Raw genomic sequence first — 5847 nt, 5'->3', positions numbered from 1 at the left:
GGGTTTTTGAATGTGAATACAAAGAAATTTGTCAAAACTAACTACAGCATAAGGACCATTAAAAAATGTAGAAGATAAAGGATAAAATTCCTTTGAAATACATTAAACTTTGAGCAGGAACTGCTGACAGCTAGGGTACATATTTATATTCACACTGAGGTAAGCAAAACTTGCTATGTAATTCAGAGCAAAAAATCTCAGGCTAGGAAAGAATCATATTTACAGACATTTACAGGACTCAGTTGCAGCCACTCAGGCAACAGAATCTCTCAGTGAGAGCCACTTTATCCTTTTATAGTCATGGAGTCCCCTTATGCAATATACCAAGGGGCCATTAAACATGTGTGTGGCACTTAGAATTATGTAACTGCACACTGGCTAGTCTCTCAGGTTTTGATAATTTCAATCTATTGCATGAGAAACACTACTAAAGTCAATGGATTTTTTTTTTGTCATAAATATATTGGGTTTTGACTCTCATACTCATTCTCAAGCTAAACATATTTGGAATCAGAAGACTAAGATGGAGGGACAACAGCCATACTGTGATTTCTTGAATCTACTAGTCATATGTGAAAAAAATGCCCAATATCAATTTTAAATGTCACAGAAAAGAAGCAAGGAGGGAAGTGAAAGTACTACACAGCTGTAAATTTATTGTATTCTCTTGGAGTCAGCTTTGCTTGGCAAACTACACTGTTTTTGAGGATTTTGGGGAAAACCTGCAGGTTGTGGAGTGGTTCTGCAGGGACTGTTGCTGAATTAGACATCTCTCACTGAACTTGGCTTGAGAAAACTATTAAAACCCAGAACCTTCTTAATACATTTATTTGTGTTGACAGTACAGCTCAAATACCGGTGATATTTTTAAAGAAATTTGTAGAAAATTCTTTTAGCAGAAGAAATGCACTAACTGCAGTCATCTTACAGCTCTTGCCCCAGCATACTATGCACTGTGCTTCCAGATTCAGAGCTGTACATAAAAAAACCCCACACAAAACCAAAGCACCAAAAAACCCAAGGATTACAACAGCATAATCACAACAAATAATCACAGACTGTTAACATTTGAGTGAAATGTTCTGTCTCACACATAGTTTCTTTGTATAGCACCAACAGCTTTCAGCTTCATACAGACCCATCTGCAAAATTTTGGAAGTGGAACCAAAGACACGTTCTTTCTTCCACTCATGAGGGACATGGGAAGCAATCCTACCTACCTTTGTGGAACAAAAGGCAGCATTCCAGGGGAAGACACTTTCTTTATCACATCTTGTTTCAAAATACAAGGTAGCTGCAGAGGATATCCTTATGGTGCCTTATTTTCTTGACCAGACAGGCAAGGTTTTTTTTCATTAAAAAATAACTCCTAGAGCCAGAACAGACATGTATTTTCTACTGTGCATTTTGATATTTTCAAAATTAAGACTTCAGCAATAATCTGACTTGATTTCTTGAGTCTGAATCATCCTTAGTGGCTATTGCACGTCTATTGGGGATTTCATAGAAACATGAACATAAATGAGCTTACCCTTACAAAATATTAATACAGTAAGAACATACATGTGTGTTTGTACATTAGGGCACTACCTGCTCTTAGATGCTAATACTCTATTTAATAAGGCTACATTCCATATCATGTAAATGATGCAAAATATAACAGCATGTTTAAGTTTTATCAATACTTCTGATTTAAACTAAAAAAAACAAGGGGTAATGTTTTTGCCAGGAAAAGATTACAAACCAAGCTAGATAGATATTCACCTCCAGATTAATGTAGAGGGTAAACAGGGAGGAGAAAAATAAATAGAATAGGGATTGATTAGCATTCTGGAGACAGGCAAATTCAAGTGAGGAGTGCTAGAAGTCAAGCTGAGTAAAATCTATAAGAATGAAAATTAAGAAAAACAGGAGATACATCAACCACAAACACAAGAGAAAACAGATCTTTGTCTTATGCCAAGTGGAGCAAAACAATGGTATACTGGCTATTATCCAAAAAGAAAAATAATATTTTATCTTAAACTACATTAGGCTCCTAGGAGAAAAAACTCATGAGATCAATAAGTAAAATTGTGAGGTAATGTTTGATTGGCTTCTGAAGGCATTTTGGCTGCCTGCAGTAATAAAAAACAAGCTCAATGACCAAGTATCACATAGCCACTCACTCACCCTCCCCCCAGTGGGATCAGGGAGAGAATCATAAGGGTAAAAGCTGGAAAACTAGTGGGTTGAGACAAAAGCAGTTTAGCAGAAGCAAAAACCTCATACAAAGTAGAGCAAAATAGGGAACTAATTCACTGCTGCCCATGGGCAGGTAGGTGTTCTGCCATCTCCAGGAGAGCAGAGCCCCATCACCTGTAACCATTATTTTGGAAGACAAACTCCAAATGTCCTCCCTTTCCTCCTTCTTCCTCCCACTTTATATACTGAGCACGATGTCATATGGTATGGAATATCCCTTTAATCAGCTGGGGGCACCTGTCCTGGATGTGTTTCCTCCTGTTCCCCACACAGCCCCAGTCTCCTCACCAGCATGGCAGTATGGAAAGCAGAAAAGGCCTTGGCTCTGCTCAGCAATAACAAAAATGTCTCTACATTGTTAATACTGTGTTCAGCACAAATCCAAAACAGAGCCCCATACTAGCCACTGTGAAGAAAATTAACTCTATCCCAGACGAGCCCCGCACAATCTGCTTAACAAAGTTAAAAGAGGTAAACAAGATTCAGGTTTCTGTGTACAGGGACTTGGTCTTGCTTGTTTGTCATGGGAGACACATTAGGAAACATACATCAAAGTTTAGAAATGTACTGAACTAAAGAAAGTGAAAGCAATCAAAGAAAATATACTTGCCCGAACTTGAGATCAAGTGATTAGTTTAAAAAATGTAATGAAAATCCTTCTTTACCCTTTCCGGAGATAGTTATAATTTTTCATTCTGTTAGTCAGCCCCCTGCCATGGGGAAGAAGAGTTAGTTTTGTTGTTCTGATGCACTGCTCTTGCCTCTACACAAGAAGAACATGAGAAACAGAACAGGATCTGCCTGATTTCCACATAAACCCAGCCCAACAGCACAGTGCTTCCCAGTACTTCAGACATGGATATCTGTGTCCTCGCAGCCCTACACCGAGATGCAAGATTCTGAACTTGCATTTATGCCCTGACTTAATATCTCCTGAACAATGGAGCTTAAGAACTGTTTTAAATATCCTGAAGACCTTTAAAGAGGCTACATATATTTTAAAACCTATTCTAGAGGTCACTAACATGTCCTCTTTTTGTACAACCATAGTCTTTATCACACCATTCCTGAACTGAAGTCTCTCAATTGGACTGAGGGATCCCCAGTTCCTCCTACACCTGAGAGAAAATAACTGGGTTTGACCGCAATAGAGCATTCCCATTGCAATTCCAATCTTCTTTCTCCCTCTTCACAAACTTTAAAATGAGCCTCTCCCATGATATACTTAATTTAATGAACTGCCCTATTTCCATTTTCTGAGTCTCGCCAGCTACTCGTTTTCCAAGTGTCCTTCCTCTTGCATGACTGTAACCTACTTGCAGTGACTTCTGGAGTTAAACAGTAAAGGTTCCTCAAATAAAAGCTCATCTCATACAGCAAGGGAATCAGCTCAGTCAAGTAGACACCATTCTCTAAGGGTGTTTGTTGGGCCTATGATCCTTCCCCACTCTGTTGCATTTCAATGTAAAATATGTCGTGCAAACAGAATTAAAGATTAAGAATATGTGGGCTGTTACGTAGTTTAAATAAACAGGCATGAACACTCTATACCTACAAAACTTCTCACACTAGCATGTTTGGCAGATTCTCACACAGGCCTCCTGGATAGCTGACATACCCTTACTCCCTTCCTGCCTCCTCCCCCAATTCTCCCTTCAGCAAGTTTTCATGTAAAATAATACAATTTCACAGCTCAGTCAAATAAGAAAAACATTCAAATGGAATAGGCCCGTTCCAAAAAATGCATCTTACAGGATAACATTCTTTTCAAGGGGAATTCAGAGCGCGCTGCCACCGCTGACTCATTACATCTACTGCTCCTGCAAAATAAAAAGTTGCTTTAGTTGCCTTTCAGCATCAAAGAGGTTATAGTGCAGCCCACTACGGGCTTATTTTATTTGCTTTAAATTAGCGAGTTCAAATACTGATTTTACTTGAGAAGGTAAGGCTGCAGCTCAATACAAACTGACAGCATAGGTGTTTGTTTTACTTCCCAGCTGAACTCTGCAGTCCTGCCAAGCTCAGCGTGCAGTCCTGCTCATACTGCTGATGTACCGCAACTGAGCAGTTCGAAATCAGCTCAGGTACCTCTATTCCATTATATTTCTTCAATTGCAAATGGTTGCAAACTGCTGAGTTAAGCTTTGTAGGGGAAGAATGCTGAAAGATGTTTGAGTAGAAAGCAAGAGTTTTCAAAGTAAATACTGATATGCATATATGGGTTTGTTTATTTGAAGGGATTGAATTTAAATGAGAGACTCTCGCAGAAGTTGCTCAGAATCTGAAAAAAAAATAGTCTCAATGTTACAGGTCTGCACCAGTTGAAAAAAATGAAATGTCTGAGTACATTCCATATAATCGCTCTGTATCAGTCCTACAAATTTTAATAAGTCCTATAATGTTGTATTCTCAGATTATACTTTTTTGGTAGTTGGTTATTTTTTTTCTGTGAAGTTTAGCAAATGCTATGTACTCTGCTTGCTGAAACTATTTTTAACAACTGTTTTCAACAAATATTTTAATTATTCATGCCTTCACAAACTTCAAACAAGCTTCTGATAATTTCCACATATTTTACAAAAATTTTTAAGTCTTAAATAATAAAATTTTAAAGCATTTCTTAGCACAGCACACATACAAAAATTACCAAGAATATCAGCTCAGAATTCCTTCCCTTTTATTTCCTTTTACACAGAAAACTAAATAAAACAATACTGTTGTGCTTGTCTGTACTAAAAGTATTTCTAGGGTAGGAAGAATGGCCCAGTGTTTTCAACACTTGACAGTATCAGCTTAAAGCAATCCCATGGCTGCCTAAAACTAATTATTAGGTTAAGCAGCTAAAATAAAGAAGGGAGTAGAGAAATAGATAGTCAGATACTACGCTAAGTAAGGATGTGTCCCCCATGAAAGGATTCACTGAAAAGCTTTAATGCTTACTGAAAAGCTTTTATGCTTAAGCTCATAGCTTAAATAATTAAAAAATTCCAGGTGCATTATAGACATTTATTACTCCATAGATAAGCAGTAAGAAAGTGTCTCATAACATCTCCAAAACACTATTAAAAAGTGGGCCAGTAGAGCTGGGGATGGCTTTCTTTAGATTTTGGCTTTGCTATATGTTGTTTATTCATCAATACACAGCATCAAGACTGTAACTTGCCCTATTTCCTAAATAAAACAATACTCATTGCAAAGCTGGTCTTGAATTCAGTTTGTTCTTAAAAACAACTGCATGACTTAGGGTCCTGGCTGACAGGAAGGGCAGTACATCAAGAGCAGTCAGCATGGCTGTGGGGCCGAGTGGGGACTCACAAAGTTCACAAGCAACACCATAAAAGCAGGATGCAGCACTTGGCATGCCAATTTTATGAGGCAAGAGGTAGGACACGGACAGCCTGGCACAAGATAAGTCTGGGGATAAGTCTTTAATCTGAACTTTGCTCAAGTCCTTAGTCACACATCAATGACAAAACAGATGCTTAGCTTAATGATGAACACTTATATTTTGTGGTCTATGTGATTGAGAATGTCACATGTCTGTGCCTTTGCATGCACCTGCAAACTGCAAACTTTTTCACCTCTCAGACTTTGCTATGTTTT

The sequence above is a fragment of the Corapipo altera genome, unplaced genomic scaffold (assembly GCF_003945725.1).
Source record: "Corapipo altera isolate COAL_440 unplaced genomic scaffold, ASM394572v1 61411, whole genome shotgun sequence".
Taxonomy (NCBI): domain Eukaryota; kingdom Metazoa; phylum Chordata; class Aves; order Passeriformes; family Pipridae; genus Corapipo; species Corapipo altera.
The sequence above is the reverse complement of the archived record's forward strand: the minus strand, read 5'-3'. Positions refer to the sequence as shown.